Source organism: Lucilia sericata, unplaced genomic scaffold, assembly GCF_015586225.1.
Source record: "Lucilia sericata isolate MDLA Ls3-8-SP2 unplaced genomic scaffold, ASM1558622v1 Contig000098F_arrow, whole genome shotgun sequence".
Lineage (NCBI taxonomy): Eukaryota > Metazoa > Arthropoda > Insecta > Diptera > Calliphoridae > Lucilia > Lucilia sericata.
This window is the reverse complement of record NW_023994130.1, coordinates 369623-396729: the sequence shown is the minus strand read 5'-3', so window position 1 is coordinate 396729 and position 27107 is coordinate 369623. Positions and strand designations below refer to the sequence as shown.

The following is a 27107-nucleotide window of genomic DNA, read 5'->3' as shown; positions in this document are numbered from 1 at the left end:
TCAAATGTTAATAAATATTAATTATAAGCAACATGAAAGTGGTTGAATTGAAAAAACAAACTTTAATAAATATTTCGTTTGGAAAAAAAATCCATTTAAATATTTATTGTTATTATTGAAGGGGCAAATATTTTTTTTTGTACACAACAAGATGTAATAATTTTCATTTATGACATATGAAGTGTGAGCAATGTCATATTCATATAATATCACATAAATTAAAAGTTCAGAGTTGGATAAATCAGATTACTATCCAATAATGCTAAGCTCAGAATTTGGGTATAACTCTGCATCATTATAAGGTTTTAGCCATGTCCTTCTGTACGTCTATATGTTCGTTTGTCTTTACATATGTTTATCTGTCTGTATGTATGCCTGTCTGTCTGTCTGTCTGTCTGTTTGTCTGTCTGTCTGTCTGTCTGTCTGTCTGTCTGTCTGTCTGTCTATCTCTCTGTCTGTTTGTCCGTCTGTCTGTCTCTCTCTGTATGTTTCTCCCAACAGGAGGAGCTAAAGTGATAAATTTTGGTATAACTTTTTGATTATAACTCTGCATCATAATATGGTTCCAGCCATGTCCCTCTGTACGTCTATCTGTTCGTTTATCTTTCCGTATGTCTATCTGTTCTGTCCGTCTCTCTACATGTTTGTATGTCTGTCCGTACAGGAGCAGCTAAAGTATATAATTTTTGTATATTGAACTATTGATCACAGATCAATGTATCCCTCTAATATCTATCAGCCCGTCCGCCCATCAGTCCCTCTACATGTTTTATTGTATTTTTTATAGACCCAAAGCAGGTGGAGAAAATGTCTACAATTTCACGTGGACCCATGCAAATGTCCTTCCGGAATACTGTTTAAATTCTCCTAAATATTTTTTTAAGCATCAATATCTTTGTGACCATCACAGGAAACCTTTACCGAATGCAACAGATTTATTTAAAGCGAGTATCATGACATCGCTCGGCCAGATGTAGCAATAACTGTTTAGAATGAAGTGATTGGGAAGTTTAGCCTTAATCGTCTTATAGCCAAGACATCGCTCTGTCCGGATACTATTTGTTTCGATCTATGCAGAAAGCTCTCTCTGATATACGCTTCACTGCCAACCACGGTATCCAATTGATGTGTTATTGGTCTCAAAACATGAGCCGTGCTTTTGGCGCGAAATTCTAGATAACAATGGCAAAACTTTGGATAAATTTATATTGTAAAAAAATTTCAAAAAACAAAGCAAAAAGTTAAACAATTTCTATATTTTTAATAAAATAATTTCTAATGTAGGACTCTAGACTGAAGCACTTTTTTGGTTTATATTTCAACTGAAATTTTTTTGTTCAGATTTCCAACCCTGTCAAACTCCAGTACGCCTTTATTAAGTAACTATGAATTAAGGTATAACCCTAACAAATCATTTATAATTTGTTTCAAACATTTTATAGCAATAATCAAATGGCTTAACAAAAAAAAAAAAAAAAACACATGGAAGGGTGCAAAAACGAACTTTTTGTCACTTGACTCCTTCACTGCAATAGAAATATTTAATAAAAAAAAACGTGGTATAAAAATATGAACAATAGCATTTAACCACATTTAAGTGAGGTAAGTATTTATGTGTTTTTATATGCAAAAAGCCTTTAGGCAATTTTATTTAATTTCTATTGCTGCCGCTGTTATTATTATAACTACAGCAAATAAAATATTTATCAAATTGGTTTGAAAAATAAACCCTTATAAAAACCGCTAGCGACCTTTTTTTCTAAGGTCTTATTAAATATTAAGGGTTTCTTTTCCTTTTTTCAAAGGAGATACATTAAAATTAAATGCCTAGAAACTATTAAAGCAAATTATGGGTTTAATAATAATAAATTGCAATTGGCAAAAAATTATTATTAGAAAGGAAATAAATAAATATAGAGTTGTTAACAATTTAGAGTTCTGCAGAGTAAAAGGCAATAATTGAAAAATGTCTTCTATATTTTTTGGTGGTAAAACACTTCACTGAACTGATATGCAGTTTAAGATGGTTTTTTAGGTTGGGATCGAACAACAACCCTTTTTCGTTTAATAAATAATTTTTTGTAATATTTTTGATTTAAAGCATAACAATTTTTATTAGTTGTTTATTTGTTTGCTTTTTCCTTTAGTGTTAAAAAGTGTCAGTGTATTGTCTGTGTTTTTCGTTATAAAATCTCTAGAGTTTAATTGATTTACTTTTCAGCATAATACGTAAACAAATATTTGTATTTATTCTTTTAGTTAATGCATTTTAAGTAAATGTTGTTTATTTGGCTCATACTTTCCATTTTTATTGGATGGGACTAAAAGTAAAATTCTGATTTTGAAAGACCTGGTTCACACTGGGAAACTTTTGATTTGTGTGTGTGAGAGAAAGAAATATCAACCATCTCTTTCTCTCACACACAAAATCAAAAGTTTCTCAACAAAAGTTTCCCAGTGTGAACCAGGTCAAAGTTGTGAAGATCTACTCGTGGCAGAAAATTCTGATAGAATGATCTAGTTTCATTATTAAGAGTAAGTAAAACTTTATAATAATGATATTACAGATGAAATGAAACTATTTAGTTCCGTAATTGGGGTTTGGCAATGTTTTAAGCTTTGAAACTTTATACGAACTTCAGTTACTTTTTATATGATGATGGCTTAAGAGGGGATGAGTGATCATTTGAAGGGACCAAGATTATTTAATAAAACTTTCTTTTATATTGAAATAATTTTCTTTCAGAAAAGTGAACCATCAAGGTAGTTTCGCTTAAGATATTATAAAAATGTTTTGCCCGAAATTCATTCTACCCTTCACCAATATGTTCATAAGACAAAAAAATGCCATATATTTTACGGAAGTTGTTTGCATTTCGGCACATGCTTTTATGATGTTTTTCTTATATTTGTTGTTGCTTTTATAATTCTATAAAAAAATTCATTTTTACACAATTCAGTTTTTATACCCTACACCATCCTTAGAAGGATATATTAGTTTGTCATAACGTTTGTAGTGTCCACAACATAATTTTGTGAACCCATAGTGTATAATCTGACTCATTTAGAAAAGTGAAATCGATGAAGCTATATCCATCCAGTCCTCTGACTGTCTGTCCGTCTATCTCTCAGTCTGTCTATCGTCAGTCTGTCTGTCTGTCTGTCTGTCTATCTATCTGTCTATCTGTCAGACTGTCTCATTTAAAACAATAAAATCGGTGAACCTATATCCATCCGCCCGTCTGACTGTCTGTCCTTCTATCTCTCAGTCTATCTGTCTGTCTGTCTGTCTATCTATCTTTCTATCTGTCTGTCAGACTGTCTCATTTAAAACTGTGAAGTCGATGAAGCCATCCGCCCGTCTGACTGTCTGTCCTTCTATCTCTCAGTCTGTCATCAGTATATATGTCTGTCTGTCTATATGACTGTATGTCTGTCTATTAGTCTGTCTGTCAGTTTGCCAACCTGTCAGCCTGTCAGACTGTCTATCTGTCAGTCTGTCTGTATGTTTGTTGAAATCAATTTTCTAAAGGCCCCAGATATCACCGGGATAAAAATCTTCAATAATTCTACCAAATATGCTTTCGAGAAGTTTAAAAATTTTAAATCTGCCAAATCCATAATATATGGTAAAGGGTCTGTAAGATTCGTCTTACTTGTTTTATTTTTATTATTTCATATTTAGTTAGTGTAATTGTAGTAACATGATTTCACCCCTCCTACAGGCATAATTTATTGTTTGCCAATATTTTTTCTTCATATATTTATTTTCAAAATATTTCAAAATCAAACATTGCAAAATGTGAAGTTATTTGATTTTGCTTTTATGCTTTTGAAGTATGAAACAGGCAAAACAAAAACGTATTTTCTGATTCATGTTAAATACGTGATTATTATAACACTTCAACAGTTTCCTTATAATTCTAATACTCTCTGAAAAAAAAATTAAAGCAGGAAATTAAAATAAACGAAAAAAACACCAACACGGTATTTCGTTAACAAATTGTTTAAAAGTTTTGGCATGAACGTGTACAAAGTCTGTAAATTTTCTATTTAAAACGTTGTTTTTTTTTTGTAAATTAAAGAAGTTTTTAATTATAAAATAAAATACAAAAAAAAAAAATCATGCAAATTTGATTATAAACAAAATTTGAAACACCTGAAGCGGGTTAAGAAGGTGAACAGAAAAACAATATGAAGTGATTATACGTTTATTAGGGAAAAGTTTAAATTAAGAGAGCAGAAAATTGAAAGAAAGTATATACATATTAAGTTAAAACTAACAAGTAAGAAAGTTATATTCGGCCATGCCGAATCTTATATACCCACCATCAAATCATCCTTATAAATAAACTTTGATATTATCGATCTATGTTGAATCATATGTCGATATTATTATGAACATCAGGGAAATATTTGGAAGAGGGAATTTAATAAAGGCTTAAGCATGGACCGTGCTCTTCCGAATTAAAAATATAAATTTTGTTTGATCCAATATTTATAACCAAAAACTCATACAAAACTTGTTTATGTGAAATTTCATCGCTGTAGTCGCATTTGAGCGTTACAGCCAGTAACGAGCGTTACAGTCACTATCTGAGGGGGACCTTATATGGAGGGTGGGGTCAGTTATAGACCGATCCCCATAAAATGCGATAAATAGTTTTTGGCTAGTACAAAACTTGTTTACGTAGAATTTCACTGCTGTAATAGCATTTTTGAGTCAGTAATGAGCGTTAAAGTAATTTTCCGAAGGGGACCTTATAGGGGGGTATGGTCAATTACAGACTGATCCTCATAAAATTTAGCGAGAGATTGTAGCTAAAATTGTAGCGAAAATTGTTCATGTCGTACTCAGTACTCGCAGTTTTAAGCTAGTAATGAGCTTTAAAGTCATTTTCTGAAGGGGACCTTACAAGGGGGATAGGGCTAATTAAGGACCGATCCTTATAAAATTTGATAAAGAACTTTTGGCTCACACAAAACTAGTTTGTCTCTTAAAGTCATTTTCTGAAGGAGACCTTATATGGGGGGTAGGGTCAATTATGGACCCACCCTCATAAAATTTAAGAAAATGATTTTAGTTCCTATAAACATTTTTTATGTCGAATTTTATTGCTATATATATGCACATATGTTTCTTAAAGTCAGATATGAGCATTAAAGTAATTTTCTGAAGGGGCCCTTGTATTGGGGGTAGGGTCAATTATGAACCGATCCTTATAAAATTTTACGAAGAGATTTTAATTCTTATAAAACATGTTTGTGCCGAATTTCATCGCTATTGATGCTTTTCTTAGCCAGTCATGGGCGATAAAGTCATTTTCTGAAGGGGACTTTATATGGGGGGTAGGGTCAATTATGGACCGATCCTTATAAAATTATATGAAGAGATTTATGTTCCCATAAAACATGTTTGTGCCGAATTTCACCGCTATTGATGCTTCTCTTAGCCAGTTATGGGCGATAAAGTAATTTTCTGAAGGGAACTTTATATGGGGGGTAGGGTCGATTATGGGCCTATCCTTATAAAATTTTACAAAGAGATTTATGTTCCCATAAAACATGTTTGTGCCGAATTTCACCGCTATTGATGCTTCTCTTATCCAGTTATGGGCGATAAAGTCATTTCTGAAGGGGACTTTATATGGGGGGTAGGGTCAATTATGGGCCTATCCTTATAAAATTCCACGGAGAGATTTATGTTCCTATAGAACATGTTTGTGCCGAATTTCACCGCTATTGATGCTTCTCTTAGCCAGTTATGGGCGATAAAGTCATTTTCTGAAGGGGACTTTATATGGGGGGTAGGGTCAATTATGAGCCTATCCTTATAAAATTTAAAAAAGAGATTTAGGTTCCCATGAAACATGTTTGTGCCGAATTTCACCGCTATTGGTTCTTCCCTTAGCAAGTTATGAGCGATAAAGTCATTTTCTGAAGGGGGCCTTATATGGGGGCTAGGCGAAATTGTGGACCGATATTCAATACCAAACAAACTGCATCAACTAGAAGTATCTGTGCAAAATTTCAGCTCGCTAGCTGCTTCCATTTGGACTCGTGTTTTCAACAGACAGACGGACAGACGGACAGACGGACGGACATAGCTAGATCGTCTTAGAATCTTATAAGGACCCAGAATATATATACTTTTATGGGTCTTAGACGAATATTTCAATGTGTTACAAACGGAATGACAAAAACAATATACCCCCCATCTTTTTTGATGGTGGGTATAAAAAGGGGTGTCAAAGTGAAGGTACTATTAGTGGCAATTCATTTTCTTAGACCATTTCAACAAAATTAAAGTTGTTGACAAATTATCATAAATTATGTTGTTAACTTAGCTGTAGCTTGAGAAAGTTTTTGCTTTATAAGAGTTGTTGGCTAATGAGTAGAACTTTTTAGTAAACATATTTTTCAATTAATAGCTGTATGGTTTAAATATTAAATTTTGATTAATGAAATTTTGTCATTAATGAAAGTTCTAAACAAAAATTTGAACTTTATAGTTCAATCAATATAAATATGATTAATTTATTTATAAGTATTATACATACATTTCTAATAATGCTTAGTTTTGGTGTCAAATAGAGGCATGTTTAAGTCAGTTGTCGTTTTCATACACAAATTACTTTAACAGGCAGGATATGTACCGATTAAACGATAGCCGAAGGTTGAGATTACTATTGAGATAACGGATAAATACAGAAACTACAATTCTTTCTAATGAAATATATAGAGTATTGCCTCTATTTCCCAGTTTCAAATCTATTTCGTGTTTAGTTCACGAGCGTGAAGAAAGTTTAAATAACTTTAGCTTCTTTTTATGATGGCTCTAAAACAGAAATACGCATTATTGATCTCTTGCAAGAGTATTATCAGTTCGTAGATACCATGGCTTCAAATCAAAAGAGAGTAGGATGTTTTAACGTTAATTTTACGATGCTCTAGAATAGATATATTCAAAGAGCTTTTTTACGAGCTTTTTTTGATCTCTTGTTCACATACGTACGTATGCTTTTAAACAAAACAAGTCAGAGAGCTCCCTGTTTTAAAATGAGTATTTGTAGAGAGTAAAGATTGAGTCTCGTTAGATTTTTTTTTTTTAATGTGGAAGCTTACGTAAGTGTGAGAGCAACAAATCTCATGGAAGAGCTTTCTATTCTGAAAGTTTTAACAAAAAATCTTCTCAATTTGTTAATAAAGACTTTAATATAACTTTAGCTATTTACTGATGGTTTTATTTTGTATATTTGAGTGCTAAAGCAAGAGAGTTATTTAAAGAGCTTGCTATTGTTATCTGTTTTAAAAGTTTCAGTGAAAATTTTTAACGATCAGTGAGTAAAAAGTTTAACAACTTTTTATCATAACACAGCAGAAGAGAATGGAAATAAGTTTTCTTTTTTGTGAGAGTTTATGATTATAAGTAAGCTCTTGCCGGTGTCAGTTCTAGAATAGTCCGCCACGATCTTTACATAAAGAGCTTTAAGAAACTTTTGCCTTTTGCCTAATGAGAGCTAAATAGCTTTTGTCGGTATCTGCTCTGAAAGTTTCAGTGATCCGCCACAATCTTTACGTAGAGAGTTTAAAGAAACTTTAGCCTCTCACTGGTTTTGTTTATTTATTCTTGTATGTATGCATTCATGATTGAGCTTATGTATGAGTGAATGCAAAAAGTCTGTTGAGAGAGCTCTCTGCCCTTGTATGTTATTCGGGAGTATTATGGAATATTATATTATCAATTCCTAGAGACTCAGGTTCTAAATAAAGCGTCATCAGAGAATTAAAAAATCGTCGTAGTGATTTTGTCTCTCCCTTTATATATAGATATGAGTTTAAGTATGTGCTATAGCTCAAAAGCTCATGAGAGAGTTTTCATTAACTTTGTCATGTTTGACAAGTTTTTCTTCTGTAATCAATTTTCCAAAAATTTCTTTCTGTTGAAACAAAGGGAATTTAACGAAGGATCTACAAATAATAAAAACGCATTTCCCACTAATTTTTTGGTTATATGGCATAATTCAAATCATGTCAAAATATGGCGTCGTAGGTCCCATCAGTACAAACACTGTGACCATAACATTGAAATTATTAAATGCATTACTAAAACAAAACATCCATTTTGTCATCATCATCACTCACCTGGTACCCCCTTCTACTCTTTAAATTTACAACACCTACTTCTTCTAACTTTTACCCCCAAAACCTACGTTTTAATATTTATGAACTTTTTTTTTTTTTCTACTCCATTTTAGAATTTTAAGTAACTTTGTTATAATTTCCTCTTATAATTGTATTTAATATAATTTTCTTTTCACATGACAGTCAAGTCTACATTTGTATTTCTTTAAGCTTAAATTATTTTAAGAGTACTTGCACAAGAAAAAATTTTGTATATTTTATTTCATTACAAGTTGAAATCGTTTAGCATTTTAAAAACACTCGAAAAACGAAAACAAAAAAATAATAAACTCCGCCAACAAAAACAGGAACTTTTCATTAAAAAAACAAAGTAAACCTCTGCCATTCAAGCAGTTCGTCATTCTTTGTGCTTAGTGAAAAATATGGAAGTTACAGTTCTTCGTTTAACATAAAGAATTTTAACCACGCAATCTCTTACTATGGCAGCGGCATTTAGTTAAACATTTGTATGTATATTTTTTTAGATATTTTAGCTGTTAGGTTGTATATTGCTGCTGTTGCTGTTGTTTTTTCTAAGCTAAAGACCAATTTGTCTAAGGGCTAACTTTCTACTTGAAGTCATACTTGATTGCTTTAATTATGTTGACTTAGCGTGCCGTCATACAAACAACAAACACACTTCATTTCTTGAGTTTCTATATTTTTATTTCGTTTTATGCTTTTTAACATTTTGTTTTATAATTTCATTTGTTGTTGTTTTTTCTGCATTAAAATTACAGAAAAGAAGTATTTTTTATTTACTTCACTGTACTTACATTTCATTTTATTTTACTTCACTGGCTTGTCTTTCATTTCTGCAATTCCTTTGAACTTTAATTCTTTTTCTTGTGTATTGTATTTTTCTTTCTCTGTTTCTATTTTACTTTTTTTTAAATATTATACAAACTTAACGTCTTTTCAAGTGTCCTTTCAAAGTGTCTGTCCTTGAGTATGTAGTTGCTTGTTGGTGTAAGAGAGGAGAGGGTGTGAGTAGACTTTAGTATGTCTTGCAATTGCAAGTCCTTGTATAAATATAAATATTTAGTCAAATGTCCTCCTACTTCATTTTCAATTCATTTCCCTTGTCATTGTTGTTTTAATGTTTTATATAGACTCAATCTATTAAATGCCTTTTAAAACCAACACATTTCTGTTTTCCCCTCCCCAAACTTACTATACATTATAATTGTTGTTGTTATTGTTGCCAAGACATCAAGTGTCAGAGCAATGTGTTGCTATTTAATGATGGCGATTTATTTCTTGATTATTTACCTGTAAAGAAAAATAAGAAATTCAAAAGAACAATTAGTATTTGAATAAGAGAAATAAGCAGAGAAATGTAATGGGTCAAGCTCGTTAGTTTAGTCTATAGTTTAGTCTATAGTATAGTCTATAGTCTAGTCTAAAGTATAGTCTATAGAATAGTCTATAGACTAGTTTATAGTCTAGTCTATATACTAGTTTATAGTCTAGTATATAGTCTAGTCTATAGTCTAGTCTATAGTGTAGTCTATAGTGTAGTCTATAGTCTAGTCTATAGTCTAGTCTATAGTCTAGTCTATAGTCTAGTCTAGTCTATAGTCTAGTCTAGTCTATAGTCTAGTCTAGTCTATAGTCTAGTCTATAGTCTAGTCTAGTCTAGTCTATAGTCTAGTCTATAGTCTAGTCCATAGTCTAGCCTATAGTCTAGTCTATAGTCTAGTCTATAGTCTAGTCTATAGTCTAGTCTATAGTCTAGTCTATAGTCTAGTCTATAGTCTAGTCTATAGTCTAGTCTATAGTCTAGTCTATAGTCTAGTCTATAGTCTAGTCTATAGTCTAGTCTATAGTCTAGTCTATAGTCTAGTCTATAGTCTAGTCTATAGTCTAGTCTATAGTCTAGTCTATAGTCTAGTCTATAGTCTAGTCTATAGTCTAGTCTATAGTCTAGTCTATAGTCTAGTCTATAGTCTAGTCTATAGTCTAGTCTATAGTCTAGTCTATAGTCTAGTCTATAGTCTAGTCTATAGTCTAGTCTATAGTCTAGTTTATAGTCTAGTCTATAGTCTAGTTTATAGTCTAGTCTATAGTCTAGTCCATAGTCTAGTCTATAGTCTAGTCTATAGTCTAGTCTATAGTCTAGTCTATAGTCTAGTATATAGTCTAGTCTATAGTCCAGTCTATAGTCTAGTCTATAGTCTAGTCTATAGACTAGTCTATAGTCTAGTCTTTAGTCTAGTCTGTAGTCTAGTCTATAGTCCAGTCTATAGTCTAGTCTATAGTCTAGTCTATAGTCTAGTCTATAGTCAAGTCTATAGTATAGTCTATAGTCTGGTCTATAGTCTAGTCTATAGTCTAGTCTATAGTCTAGTCTATAGTCTAGTCTATAGTCTAGTCTATAGTCTAGTCTATAGTCTAGTCTATAGTCTAGTCTATAGTCTAGTCTATAGTCTAGTCTATAGTCTAGTCTATAGTCTAGTCTATAGTCTAGTCTATAGTCTAGTCTATAGTCTAGTCTATAGTCTAGTCTATAGTCTAGTCTATAGTCTAGTCTATAGTCTAGTCTATAGTCAAGTCTATAGTATAGTCTATAGTCTGGTCTATAGTCTAGTCTATAGTCTAGTCTATAGTATAGTCTATAGTCTGGTCTATAGTCTAGTCTAGTCTATAGTCTAGTCTATAGTCTAGTCTATAGTCTAGTCTATAGTCTAGTCTATAGTCTAGTCTATAGTCTAGTCTATAGTCTAGTCTATAGTCTAGTCTATAGTCTAGTCTATAGTCTAGTCTATAGTCTAGTCTATAGTCTAGTCTATAGTCTAGTCTATAGTCTAGTCTATAGTCTAGTCTATAGTCTAGTCTATAGTCTAGTCTATAGTCTAGTCTATAGTCTAGTCTATAGTCTAGTCTATAGTCTAGTCTATAGTCTAGTCTATAGTCTAGTCTATAGTCTAGTCTATAGTCTAGTCTATAGTCTAGTCTATAGTCTAGTCTATAGTATATTCTATAGTCTAGTCTATAGTCTAGTCTATAGTCTAGTCTATAGTCTAGTCTATAGTCTAGTCTATAGTCTAGCCTATAGTCTAGTCTATAGTCTAGTCTATAGTCCAGTCCATAGTCTAGTCTATAGTCTAGTCTATAGTCTAGTCTATAGTCTAGTATATAGTCTAGTCTATAGTCCAGTCTATAGTCTATTCTATAGTCTAGTCTTTAGTCTAGTCTGTAGTCTAGTCTATAGTCCAGTCTATAGTCTAGTCTATAGTCTAGTCTATAGTCTAGTCTATAGTTAAGTCTATAGTATAGTCTATAGTCTGGTCTATAGTCTAGTCTATAGTCTAGTCTATAGTCTAGTCTATAGTCTAGTCTATAGTCTAGTCTATAGTATACTCTATAGTCTAGTCGATAGTCTAGTCGATAGTCTAGTCTATAGTCTATTCTATAGTCTATTCTATAGTCTAGTCTATAGTCTAGTCTATAGTCTATTCTATAGTCTATTCTATAGTCTATTCTATAGTCTATTCTATAGTCTATTCTATAGTCTATTCTATAGTCTATTCTATAGTCTATTCTATAGTCTAGTCTACAGTCTAGTCTATAGTCTAGTCTATAGTCTAGTCTATAGTCTAGTCTATAGTCTAGTCTACAGTCTAGTCTATAGTCTAGTCTATAGTCTAGTCTATAGTCTAGTCTATAGTCTAGTCTATAGTCTAGTCTATAGTCTAGTCTATAGTCTAGTCTATAGTCTAGTCTATAGTCTAGTCTATAGTCTAGTCTATAGTCTAGTCTATAGTCTAGTCTATAGTCTAGTCTATAGTCTAGTCTATAGTCTAGTCTATAGTCTAGTCTATAGTCTAGTCTATAGTCTAGTCTATAGTCTAGTCTATAATATAGTCTATAGTCTAGTCTATAGTCTAGTCTATAGTCTAGTCTATAGTCTAGTCTATAGTCTAGCCTATAGTCTAGTCTATAATCTAGTCTATAGTCTAGTCTTTAGTCTAGTCTATAGTCTAGTCTATAGTCTAGTCTATAGTCTAGTCTATAGTCTAGTCTACAGTCTAGTCTATAGTATAGTCTACAGTCTAGTCTGTAGTATAGTCTATTGTCTAAGTCTAGTCTATAGTCTAGTCTATAGTCTAGTCTATAGTCTAGTCTATAGTCTAGTCTATAGTCTAGTCTATAGTCTAGTCTATAGTCTAGTCTATAGTCTAGTCTATAGTCTAGTCTATAGTCTAGTCTATAGACTAGTATATAGTCTAGTCTATAGTCTAGTCTATAGTCTAGTCTATAGTCTGGTCTATAGTCTAGTCTATAGTCTAGTCTATAGTCTAGTCTATAGTCTAGTCTATAGTCTGGTCTATAGTCTAGTCTATAGTCTAGTCTATAGTCTAGTCTATAGTCTAGTCTATAGTCTAGTCTATAGTCTAGTATATAGTCTAGTCTATAGTCTAGTCTATAGTCTAGTCTATAGTCTAGTCTATAGTCTAGTCTATAGTCTAGTCTATAGTCTAGTCTATAGTCTAGTCTATAGTCTAGTCTATAGTCTAGTCTATAGTCTAGTCTATAGTCTAGTCTATAGTCTAGTCTATAGTCTAGTCTATAGTCTAGTCTATAGTCTAGTCTATAGTCTAGTCTATAGTCTAGTCTATAGTCTAGTCTATAGTCTAGTCTAGTCTATAGTCTAGTCTATAGTCTAGTCTATAGTCTAGTCTATAGTCTAGTCTATAGTCTAGTCTATAGTCTAGTCTATAGTCTAGTCTATAGTCTAGTCTATAGTCTAGTCTATAGTCTAGTCTATAGTCTAGTCTATAGTCTAGTCTATAGTCTAGTCTATAGTCTAGTCTATAGTCTAGTCTATAGTCTAGTCTATAGTCTAGTCTATAGTCTAGTCTATAGTCTAGTCTATAGTCTAGTCTATAGTCTAGTCTATAGTCTAGTCTAGTCTATAGTCTAGTCTATAGTCTAGTCTATAGTCTAGTCTATAGTCTAGTCTATAGTCTAGTCTATAGTCTAGTCTATAGTCTAGTCTATAGTCTAGTCTATAGTCTAGTCTATAGTCTAGTCTATAGTCTAGTCTATAGTCTAGTCTATAGTCTAGTCTATAGTCTAGTCTATAGTCTAGTCTATAGTCTAGTCTATAGTCTAGTCTATAGTCTAGTCTATAGTCTAGTCTATAGTCTAGTCTATAGTCTAGTTTATAGTCTAGTATATAGGTAGTAACAATAGGATAATGAAGTTTTTACTCATAATTAATTCTAAATTCAAACCTTTGATGAAAGCTAATTTTGTATAAATATTTTATTTTAGAAAATTTTAATAAATTTACATTTTTGTAACCAAAGGTCGTTAGTTAACACGTGTATAAAAATAAGTTAGGCAAATCCGCCAATATAAGACCCTACCATTTTAGGAGCAATATATACATTGTCCGACCAGTATATTCACTCTAAATATTTTGGTATAAAAACTCATTTTGTGTTTATTAGAAAAATACTCTTATTAATATTAGAAAAACAAAAAAAAAATATTTGACATTTTACCTAAATAAAATCATTTGAATATTTAATAAACGTAATAATTTTATTAAAATAACAACCGCGAGCAAAAAGTTTATAAATATTAAAATACATAAGTGTTTTTTGTGCTGTCGTTACAGGTGAACTAGATAAAAATCTAAATAATATTTTTCCATAAAAGCCACAAAATTATTTATTAACCCTTAAACATTTAAAGTAGATAAAATAGAAATGTTTTGTGACATAAAATATAACAGATAAAAAAATACACACAAATTAAATTATTTACACCCTTAAATTTATGTATTTTCCAGGGTTAATGTTTCATAAAAAAGTGAAAATTTATTTATAAATTTTAGAAATAAAAATCTAATATTACAATATATTTTAAATAAAATAAACTATTTTAAATAAATTACGAAAACTTTTATGTAAAAAAAAAACACGAAATACAAATAGATTTCACACCTGAATTCACTGAATATTGAAACATTTTTATTTCATTTAGTTCTTTTTTTTAATTATAAAGTAGAAAAAATTCTGTAACAAATTTATTACAAACAAATTGCAATATTATATTATTTGAAAAAAACCATTAATTTTTTTCATAAAACTTTTTATGGCTTATATAAAATTTGATGCATATAGTACTGAGCATACAGTTCTTTTAACACTCAATCATCACGTTTGCGAAAGACATATATACATGATGGCTGGCAAGTGTTGCTCAAATTGAAAAAATTTAAATAAAGATACATTTTATTTAAAGATTGTCTATAAAAAATATTTTTTATAGCAATTTTCTATGGACAAAATTATCAATTATAGATAATTTCTATAGAAAACTAGAGAAATTTTCTATAGAAAACTTGTCTCTTTACAAAAAAAAAAAATAAAGACAAAAAAATTACAACAGAAAACAAGTCTCTTCACAAGAGAAATTTTCAATAGAAAACTAGCCTCTTTGCAAGAGAAATTTTTTATAGAAAATAGTCTCTTTACAAGAGAAATTTTATATAGAAAAGTAGTCTCTTTACAAGAGAAATTTTCTATAGAAAACTAATCCTTTTACAAGAAAATTTTCTATAGAAACTCTAGTCTCTTTACTAGAGAAATTTTCTATAGAAAACTATTCTCTTTACTAGAGAAATTTTCTATAGACAACAAGTCTTTTTACAAGAGAAATTAACTAGTCGCTTTACAAGAGAAACTTTCTATAGAAAAGTAGTCCTTTTACAAGGCAAATTTTCTATAGATACTTTAGTCTCTTTACTAGAGAAATATTCTATAGAAAACTAGTCTCTTTAAAAGAGAAATTTTCTATGGAACAGTAGTCTCTTTATAAGAGAAATTTTCTATAGAAAACTAGTCTCTTTATAAAAGAAATTTTCTATAGAAAACTAGTCTCTTTATAAAAGAAATATTCTATAGAAAACTAGTCACTTTATAAGACCAATTTTCTGTAGAAAACTAATCTCTTTTTAAGAGAAATTTTCTATAGAAAACTAGCCTCGTTATAAGAGAAATATTCTATAGAAATCTATTCTCTTTATAAGGGAAATTTTCTATAGAAATCTAGTGTCTTTATAAGAGAAATTTTCTATAGAAAACTAGTCTCTTTATAAGAGAAATTTTCTATAGAAAACTAGTCTCTTTATAAGAGAAATTTTCTATAGAAAACTAGTCTCTTTAAAAGAGAAATTTTCTATGGAACAGTAGTCTCTTTATAAGAGAAATTTTCTATAGAAAACTAGTCTCTTTATAAGAGAAATTTTCTATAGAAAACTTGTCGATTTTCAAGAGAAATTTTCTATAGATAATTAGTCTCCTTACAAGAGATATTTCCTATAGAAGACTACTCTCTTAACAAGAAAAATTTTGTATGGAGAACTAGTCTTTTTACAAGAGAAATTTTCCACAGAAAACAAGTTTCTTAACAAGAGAAATTTCTTATAAAAAACTATTCGCTTTACAAGATAAATTTTCATTGAAAACTATTCTCTTTGTAAGACAAATTTTCTATAAAAAACTAGTCTCTTTACACTATAGGAAACAAGTTTCTCTACAAGAGAAATGTTCTATAAAAAACTGGTCTCTTTACCAGATAAATTTTCTATTGAAAACTGTTTTTTATGTCAGATAATTTGTCTATAGAAAACTAGTTTCTTTCCAAAGAAAATTGGTCTTTTTGTTAGAGGCATTTTCTACAAATCTCCTCTCTTTATTATAAATTTTGTTTTGAAAAACTAGTCTCAAAAAGGGGAAATTTTGGAAAAATATTCCTGTGCAAAGTCTCCTCGTTTGTAAAGTTTAAGAACATCTGATCAATCAAATAGACAATCAAGCAGACCTACATATTCGTTATGTGGAAAGAATCATTGTTTAAATAATAAACATAAAAGTTTAGTAGTGGAAAAAATTGATATTAAATAACTAGAACAAAAAAATATATATACAAAAATAACACTTTTGCCAAACAATAAACTAAATTAAAAGAACTTTTTATTCGTATTCATGGTACATTTGTCTGTATTGTTTTTTTTTTATAGGTATCAAAAAAGACACAATAGTATTTCTATGAAACCGTGTGAAAATAAAATGCCTTTTTGTTTTTTTTTAATAAATAGTTTTATCTGCATGAAAAATTTTAAGAAAATATAAAAAAATTTCATGCAATTTAAAAACTTATCAAATTTTGCTAAAAGACGTGCCTATACACATTTCATATGCAATTTATGAAAATAAATTTGAAATTTATTTTCATGGAATTAACATATTTTTAACGGTTTCTAAAATTTCTTAAAATTTTCCAAATATTAAGAAATCAACTTTAAAAACAACAACGCTTTACGACTTACTTTCCCAAGAAATTTCGTGCTGTAAATTTATGCAAACAAATTTGTAAAAATAATGTTAATAGACCAACAAAAATTGGCCTTAAATGCATCAGTAATTTCACACCTCATAGGTGGCGGTATTAACACTAAGAACAATATCCGTATCCCAAGGAAAAAGAAACAAGGAAATAAAATTTCATTGCTAAATTTTTCAAAACTTACTTTATATATGTACATAGTAAGGAATTTGTAAGAGAGTAATATATTTTATATTGTTCCTTTTTACGCTTAACTATTCAGGTGAAATATTTAGTTTATATTTTTTAATGACTTTTTTTTTATATTTTCCTTTTACAGGGTATCACGTGACCAAAGACGCTCCCACATTATAGAAAAATTTTCTATTACACAGGAATTTCATACACCACTATCATCATTATGATGTTTGTTTCAACAATTTTCATATTATTTAAGTAAAGGAAAAAAGTGGAAAAAATAATAATAAGCAACAAGAGCAAATGACTGGAAAAAATAAATAATAAAAATTCTTTAATACACAGCAAACTTTCATAGAGGATAAATAGAAACAAGTCAAAGAATGCATTTTGCCACAAAGGAATCTTTATATTGTAAATATTTTTATAATCTATTAAAAAGGGTCGGTTTCTCTATCATCATAAAAAGGACTTTTTAGTTATATTACTTAGTGGTCAAGAATATTATTAACAAATATTTTGTTCTGCTTTTTTATGAAGCTTTTTTGCATTTATTTTTATAAAACTGTCACGCTATATTGTTATACTGTATCAGACATACATACATACATATGAAAATAATAAGATCTTTTACAGTATCTTTTACAAATATTGTATCTTTCAAAGGAAACTTTCCTATACAAAGTTGGCCTCTTTGCAGGAGAAATTTGTCCAGAGGAAGTCTCTTAACAAGAGAAATTTTTTATAGAAAACAGAACTCTTAACAAGAGAAATTTTCTATAGAAAACTATATTCGTAACAAGAAAAATTTTCTATGGAAAACTACACTCTTAACAAAAGAAAACTACACTTTTAATAAGAGAAATTTTCTATATAAAACTACACTCTTAACAAGGGAACTTTTCTATAGAAATCTACACTCTTAACAAGAGAAATTTTCTATAGAAAACTAGTCTCTTAACAAGAGAAATTTTCTATAGAAAACTAGTCTCTTAACAAGAGAAATTTTCTATAGAAAACTAGTCTCTTAACAAGAGAAATTTTCTATAGAAAACTAGTATCTTAACAAGAGAAATTTTCTATAGAAAACTAGTCTCCTAACAAGAGAAATTTTCTATAGAAAACTAGTCTCTTAATAAGAGAAATTTTCTATAGAAAACTAGTTTCTTAACAAGAGAAATTTTCTATAGAAAACTAGTCTCTTAACAAGAGAAATTTTCTATAGAAAACTAGTCTCTTAACAAGAGAAATTTTCTATAAAAAACTAGTCTCTTAACAAGAGAAATTTTCTATAGAAAACTAGTCTCTTAACAAGAGAAATTTTCTATAGAAAACTAGTCTCTTTATAAGAGAAATTTTCTATATAGAAATCTAGTCTCTTTATAAGAGAAATTTTCTAAAGAAAACTAGTCTCTTTATAAGAGAAATTTTCTATAGAAATCTAGTCTCTTTATAAGAGAAATTTTCTATAGAAAACTAGTCTCTTAACAAGAGAAATTTTCTATAGAAAACTAGTCTCTTTACAAGAGAAATTTTCTATAGAAAGCTTGCCTCTTTTCAAGAAAATGTTCTATAGAAAACAAGTCTCTTTCCAAGAGAAGTTTCCTATAGAAAACCAGTCTCTTTGCAAGAGAAAATTTCTGTAGAATACTAGTCTCTTTGCAAGAGAAATTTACTAAAGAAAATAAGTCTCTTTATAAAAGAGATTGTCTATAGAAAATTTGTCTCTTTACAAGAGTTACAATATTCTTTATTTTTTGAAAGTTTTAGCTGTTACTAGTACTAGTTACTTTTACTGAAATTTACTGCTTGACGTTTCTGAGGAAAATTTGTAATAGATAGTGTACATTAACCCGCGATATTGTATGCTAAATATCTTGTAAGTTTAAAACTTTTACTATCATGTTATACTATAAACATTAAATTTGTACATTATGTCGTTAATTAAAATAATTTGTGGGTTAAGACTTTGCATGTACAAAGAAATAGAATAATAAACAGCAACAAAAAGTATGAAAAAACAAATTTAGGTTACTTTCTAGTTGCCAAGGTGTCCTGCCAGTTAAAAAATTGGCCATTTTTCATATTTAGAGAAAGTAAATTTTGCCAACAGCAGCAAAATTAGAGACATACAACACAATTGCTGTCAGTATGTGGTAGTGAATGTAAAAAAGCTAAAAAAAATTAAAGTTCATATGTATGCTATTTGTAACGTCGCGTTAATAAATATCCATTTTGTTACGTTTGTAACATAAATCAGCATGAAAGACCACAGCAAAGTAAAAAAAAATTAAGTTCAAATTTTTTTTTTCGGTTTTAAGGTGGTGATTTTCTTTAATTTAAACATTTTTTTCCTGTTCTCAAACCTTTGTTTCCCTAATATGATGTTATTACACGATTTTTTTCCTGTGTTTTTCATTTTATTTGTTTGCGTGTTGTCATCTTCATCAGCACCATCATATAAGTTGGTTGTTGGGCGAAGGGAAAGTACAACTTTTTTTATAGAAATGAAATTTCCTTTTTACAAACGCCGGGGAAGTTCGCAACTACAACATCATCATTCCAGTGATGTGATTTGTTTACTTCAGTCATGTTTCCCGTCGTTGAAACCTTTTATAAATTGGTAACTTCTAAGGGTAAAAAAAATCATGTTGATTTTTATCTAGGTTGGCATATAGCCGAAGTTTGTATGTATGTAGCTGTAGCGGTGCAGTTGCTAACATAGTAGCAGTTCGAGTTGTATATGAAGTAACAGTAACTTATGATTGGTTAACCAAAGATTGAGGGTAAGTGAGTTAAATGCAATTTTTTGTTCAAAACATATAACTACCCTTTTGTTTGATGTTCTATATGAAGATTGTAATCGAAATTTATGTTGTTGTTTTTTTTTTCTGCACAAAAATACACGAAAAAGTTGTAAAGGAAATTGGTTTTTCCACCAAAACATGTATACAAGCATTGGCAACATGTTGAGTTTTGAATGTTTCTATTATTGCTGATACAAAGTTTAGATACATAACTATGTTGAAGTGCATTTTTGTGTTAATATAGATCTTATAGATAGTTTAGATTCCTTATTACAATTTCATATAAATACCGTACGTGACACTAGGCTTGAGAAAGTTATTTCCTATAGAAAATGAAATTTTTTTATAGAAAAATCTTCTCAATTGTGGAAGGATCTTAAATGAAGGTAAAATTAGTTTTTTCTTATATTTTATTTCTAAATTTTTATATCATTGCACTGGCACTTTGTTGTTTTTACTTTAATGGTTTGAAATTTTTTAAAACTGCATCCAGTCAACAAATATTTAATCAAGTTTGTCTAGTTTTTTTGCCATATCAATTAAAAACCAACCTTCTCTTTTTTTATGCATTTTTTTCTTATTGACCCACAAGGCCAATAGATGCAGTTATAAATTGATTATCTATTGTAAATAAATGCAGTTTTGTAATTCAGAAAAAAATTTTAAATATATTTATACCCTACACCACTTCAGTGGAGAGGGTATATTGGGTTTGTTCTGATGTTTGTAACGCACAATAATATTGGTCCTATACCCACCTTAAAGTATACCAATCGGCTCAGAAGCATTTTCTGAGTCGATTTAGCTATGTCCGTCCGTCTGTCCGTCCGTCCATGTAAACCTTGTAATCAAACTACAGGTCGCAATTTTGAAGATAATTCAATGAAATTTGGTACATGATCTTCTATTGTCCCAGGGACGAAGCCTATTGAAAATGGTTAAGATCGTTCCATTATTTCACCTAGCCCCCATACAACTGAACCCCCCAATAGGGCTTGTAAACTTTGTAATCAAACTACAAGTCGCAATTTTGGAGATAATTCAATGAAATTTGGCACATGATCTTTTATGGTACCGTAGACGAAGCCTATTGAAAGTGGTTAATATCGGTCCATTATTTCACCTAGCCCCCATACAACTGAACTCCCGAATAGGGCTTTTAAACTTTGTGGTCAAACTACAGGTCGCAATTTTGGAAATAATTCAATGAAATTTGGCACATGATCTTTTATTGTACCGTAAACGAAGCCTGTTGACAATGGTTTACATCGGTCCATTATTTCACATAGCCCCCATACAACTGATGTCCACAATTTTATTCTACAAAAAACGGCTTAAGTATGTATATCTGAGGCAAGGTACAATTCAATTTAAATGCTTTATTATGGCAAATAAATCACATTATATTTTAGTCAAAGGTGTAGGGTATTATATGGTCGGCCTCGCCCGACTATAATTTCTTACTTGTTTTTTATTTAAGTTTGGCTTTGAACAAAACCACAAAGAGATTTTGTTGTATATTAAAAACTGCTCTTTTAGCTAAATATTTTGAAGTTAAACTATTTTTTGTTAAAAGAATTAAGTTATTGAATTATCCCAGCAAAAACTTGCATTGAAAAGTAATGAGTGAAAACTGCCTTTCAATACGTATTCATTGGAATTTTAGCTCATTAACACGGCTATGTCATTGAAGACACAGACAAGTACTTAAATAAGTCATTGCAAATAGGGAGCTAAAAGTAGTTTTATTTTACATGAAAAAAGTTGCCCACTAGGATGAGTCATTTATTATTAGTTCTTCGTTCGTGTTAAAAAACTTTCGAATATAATATGAAAAGTAAGTACTTACATCATATATTATTTTTAAGTCATTAATACGCTCCTTCTAAGTAAGTAAAGACTGTATAGTAGTCATTAAAAAGGAAAATGTTGAGCAAATTTAAGCCATTACCAGGTTTTTGCTGGGTCACTATACCTTTAAGATTTTTTCACATACATATGTAAGTGTTTCTTACACTTATGGACTTTTGCAAATATTTATTAATTATTTACAAACGTATATATTTTTGTTCAAAAGATCAACGGAAAGCAACACTGAACATAAATTATTTTTTCAGTTTTTTAAATTATATTTATATGTTGTCCTCATAAGACGGAAGGAAGGATTAATTGTTTTAAATCTCGTTCATGCAGTTAAGTTTATATGGATATATATTTTTTTACTATTAAGCTGTTTATACACAATATACGATATCAATTTGCAGTCAGTCGTTTGTTTGTTATTAAAGTTAATACTTAAATATATTATTTACATATATTAAAAAGATTTAAATATAACTTTTCATGTCTACGACTACCAACATTTTCTCTTAGGTAGTGTTATAACACGGATTAATAAAAATTGTTGCAGTATAATTTATTTCATTAAAATTTTTTTTTAAATGTTTCATCGGAAAGATACAATAAAATCACAATACACATTAAATAATTATATCGAGATTAAAGTGAAAAAAATTAAGCAAAATGGAATATAGGGGAAGCAATCTCAGTTTCAAAAGAGATAAAAATAGTCTTTCCCTACAGAGGCATGAAAATTTTATAAAGAAAACTGAAATTTTCTACAGAAAACTTTGCAATGAAATTTTCTAGAAGAAATTTGTATCAATGTAAGAGAAATTTGCAGTAGAAATGTGTTTCTTTGCAAGATAATTTTCTATATAAAATTGGTTTTGAAAATAGAAAACAGAACAGAAAATCATTTAGAAGATAAATTTTCTATAGAAAACTAATCTCTTTAGAAGAAAAATTTTCTATAGAAAACTTATCTCTTTAGAAGAGAAATTTTTGTATAATGTAGTCTCTTAACAAAATATATTTTCTACAGAAAAGAAGTCTCTTAACAAGAGATATTTTCTTCAGAAAGTAGTCTATTTAAAACAGAAATTTTTCTTAAAAATTTTCTTTTCTTTACAAGAGAAATTTAGTCTCTTAACAAGAGAAGTTTTCTATAGAAAATTGGTCTCTTTACAAGAGAAATTTTCTATAGAAAATTGGTCTCTTTACAAGAGAAATTTTCTATAGAAAATTGGTCTCTTTACAAGAGAAATTTTCTATAGAAAATTGGTCTCTTTACAAGAGAAATTTTCTATAGAAAATTGGTCTCTTTACAAGAGAAATTTTCTATAGAAAATTGGTCTCTTTACAAGAGAAATTTTCTATAGAAAATTGGTCTCTTTACAAGAGAAATTTTCTATAGAAAATTGGTCTCTTTACAAGAGAAATTTTCTATAGAAAATTGGTCTCTTTACAAGAGAAATTTTCTATAGAAAATTGGTCTCTTTACAAGAGAAATTTTCTATAGAAAATTGGTCTCTTTACAAGAGAAATTTTCTATAGAAAATTGGTCTCTTTACAAGAGAAATTTTCTATAGAAAATTGGTCTCTTTACAAGAGAAATTTTCTATAGAAAATTGATCTCTTTACAAGAGAAATTTTCTATAGAAAATTGGTCTCTTTACAAGAGAAATTTTCTATAGAAAATCGGTCTCTTTACAAGAGAAATTTTTTATAGAAAATTGGTCTCTTTACAAGAGAAATTTTCTATAGAAAATTGGTCTCTTTACAAGAGAAATTTTCTATAGAAAATTGGTCTCTTTACAAGAGAAATTTTCTATAGAAAATTGGTCTCCTTACAAGAGAAATTTTCTATAGAAAATTGGTCTCCTTACAAGAGAAATTTTCTATAGAAAATTGGTGTCCTTACAAAAGAAATTTTTTACAGAAAACTAGTCTCTTTACAAGATAATTTTTCTATAGAAAACTATCCTCTTTACAAAAGATTTTTTTAGGGAATATATAGTCTCTTTACAAGAGAAATTTTCTATAGAAAATTGGTCTCTTAACAGGAGAAATTTTCTACAGAAAATTGGAAAATTTATATAAATATTTTTTTTGTTTTTTATTAAAAAAAGAATTTTAATTAAAAATTCTTTGAAATATTATTAAGAGATGGTAGAAGTTTTTTTTTAATTTTTATTTTACAGAAAATATATATTTTACTGGCTGCTGTTAAACAAGGATAATGAATGAACTTCATTAACGTTAGAGGAATAAAAAATATAGAAAAAAAGCTTGTAACAACTTTTACTGTTTTTTCCACTTACTCTTACTCTCTCTTTGTTTAATGTAATTCAATCTTATTATTAATGCTAAATTAAATACAATTAAATTTCCACAAAATGAATCTGCCAAAAAAAACAGAAGCAGACAAATACAAAAAAGTACTTAAGAAAAGTACCTACACACTTCCATTTCTCAGCCCAAGATTTAAAAATGTTCGGGTGTGTGTGTGTGTGTATGTGTGTGATTAAATCTATCTAGCAACATTTCACTTATTGTTTAAAATATAAAAACATTCCTGTGGCATGTAGTGTTACATGCCTCATTATGCGTGATTTCTTCCTTGGAAAATAAATATTCTTTTAAGTCTGCTACGGATATGGAAAACAAGGGAAATTGTTGAAGTTCATAGAAAAGTTTTCATAGCTATCTATCTATTCATTGATGAGTAGGGAATTTATTGTGTAAATTGTTGCTAATGTATTTGAAGGATATAAACTTAAAGAAGGAATTGTATTTATGTATTTAATGAAATTTCTCTAATTTTTAAATGAATATTGTATGTGAAGAAAAATTAATTGGTGTTTTAATTAACTAATTATTTAATTTCAATTAGAAATGCTTTGAATACTTTTGCACTCCAAAACTCTCATATCAAATGCAAGTCAGTCATTTGCAATTATTGAATTTTAACCTGCATTACTGAAAGTCTTTTTTTGCAGAACATCGTTGACATTTACACTTCAAAAACAAATAAATAACAATTTTGTATACTTTTTTAACCCTATTTTTCCGTGTAAAATCGATGTAATTATAGCAACAAACAAGTTGACTTTTGAACGAACATGTCAACCGTTCTGCATATACTCTACACTGCTGGAGTGTTAATGATGAATAAATAATCATTTGGTCAATGCAACGTGCTGTTCAAATTGCAATTTTTTAAGAGTTTGTTAATAATAAAATAAAAGAAAACATTAAAACACGAGCTGATGTTAATAAACCCTGAAGTAGCTAAAGGCTTGAAGTATTTTTTTTTTTCTTTAACAAATATTTACTCACTGTAATCAAAAACAAATTAAAAATATTTCACATCATCTTTGCGAATCCACCAGTGGAGTACATACCTGTAATGAGCAAAAATAACAAAAAGAAAAAAATTACAAATTTTATTTAATATAATTTTTGTTTTATTTTACATGTAAAATATAAAGTTTACATTACGTTACATAAATATATACGGTTTACCTGCCTCACTCTGTGTGCGATTGCATGTATATAATTGTTAAAAATTTTATTTAAAAACTCCTTTAATATAATTATTTATAATTAAAAAAAAATTATTTTTCACTGTACTATGAAATTGATTGCTCAAGTTTAAACTTTACAATTATTCAACTTGTACTTAGTGTTTGTCATGTTCATGTTTCCGCCTTTTTATTAATTTTTATTCACCTGTCGCTCTATTGTTTTATCTTGTTTGTCTCATAAATTTTTGTCTTCGTTTTCTTTTGCTATTTATTGCAATATAATTATTATTATTATTTTTGTTAATTTTTTTCATTGGAAAATTGTCATTTTCTTTAAAGGTTCAACTTTAAATTGAGTGAATTGTTTGTTTTTGTTTTATTATGTTTTTTTTTTTGTTATTTCTTCCGCAGTTTGTTAATTTGTGTAAATTGTCTGATATTTTTGTATAGTTGTTTCCAAAAGGAAAATTACACTCTGTTTAAGATTTGTTTAGTCAAACAATGATACTTTGTCTTGAAAATTTAATTGTAATTCATATTTGAATCTTTGTTGCGAGGAAGTAAATATTTTGAAAGCATTTAAATTAATTTGTGCACAATTTGGAGATTTTATGCGAAATGTTTTTTTGTAATTTTTTTCACACAAATTACACAGCATATTTTAAGGGGAGTATTTGCAAGTATTTAATTTTTGAGGGAAGGTTTAGTAGTGATAGAATTGTAGACATTACGTAAACATTAAATCAACTTTTTCATTTCATACTATAGACTAGAATGTAGGCTAGACTATAGACTAGACTATAGACTAGACTATAGACTAGACTATAAACTAGACTATAGACTAGACTATAGACTAGACTATAGACTAGACTATAGACTAGACTATAGACTAGACTATAGACTAGACTATAGACTAGACTATAGACTAGACTATAGACTAGACTATAGACTAGACTATAAACTAGACTATAGACTAGACTATAGACTAGACTATAGACTAGACTATAGACTAGACTATAGACTAGACTATAGACTAGACTATAGACTAGACTATAGACTAGACTATAGACTAGACTATAGACTAGACTATAGACTAGACTATAGACTAGACTATAGACTAGACTATAGACTAGACTAGACTAGACTAGTCCTAGACATAGACTTAGACTATAAGACTAGACTAGAGACTAGACTATAGCTAGACGATAGCTAGACTATAGACTAGACTATAGACTAGACTATAGACTAGACTATAGACTAGACTATTAGACTAGACTATAGACCTAGACTATAGACTGAACTATAGACCGAGACTATGACTAGAACTATAGACTAGACTAGACTAGACTATAGACTAGACTATAGACTAGACTATAGACCTAGACTATAGACTAGAAATATAAGACTAGACTTATAGAACTAGACTATAAGACTAAGACTATAGACAGACTAGACTATAGACTAGACTATAGGACTAGACTATAGACTAGACTATAGACTAGACTATAAGACTAGACTAATGACTAGACTATAGACTAGACTATAGACTAGACTATAGACTAGACTATAGACTAGACTATAGACTAGACTATAGACTAGACTATAGACTAGACTATAGACTAGACTATAGACTAGACTATGACTAGACTATGACTAGACTATAGACTAGACTATAGACTAGACTATAGACTAGACTACTCGACTAGACTAGACTAGACTAGAACTATGATACTAGACTATAGACTAGACTATAGACTAGACTATAGACTAGACTATAGACTAGACTATAGACTAGACTATAGACTAAGACTATAGACTAGACTATAGACTAGACTATAAGGACTAGGACTATAGACTAGACTATAGACCTAGACTATAGACTAGACTATAGACTAACTATAGACTAGACTATAGACTAGACATAGACTAACTATAGACTAGACTATAGACTAGACTATGAGACTAGACTATAAGACTGGATATAGGACTAGATATAGACTAGACTCTAGACTAGACTATAGACTAGACTATAGACTAGACTATAGACTAGACTATAGACTAGACTATAGACTAGACTATAGACTAGACTATAGACTAGATATCGACTAGACTATTAGACTAGACTATAGACTAGACTATAGACTAGACTATAGACTAGACTATAGACTAGACTATAGACTAGACTATAGACTAGACTATAGACTAG

General features: G+C 29.4%; 1 protein-coding gene and 1 long non-coding RNA gene across 7 annotated transcripts in view; both read right to left on the bottom strand.

Annotated features, from left to right (window-relative positions):
- LOC119599967 (fasciclin-3) overlaps positions 1-27107 on the bottom strand; it is a 243190-nt gene that overhangs the window by 106534 nt on the left and 109549 nt on the right. The window lies entirely within an intron of this gene.
- LOC119599969 overlaps positions 8497-27107 on the bottom strand; it is a 39852-nt gene continuing 21241 nt past the window's right edge. Inside the window, exons 2-3 of the long non-coding RNA XR_005231106.1 lie at positions 24714-24778; positions 8497-9456 (exon numbers count right to left, since the gene is read on the bottom strand). This is a non-coding gene — a long non-coding RNA (uncharacterized LOC119599969). The remainder of the gene's footprint in view (positions 9457-24713; positions 24779-27107) is intronic.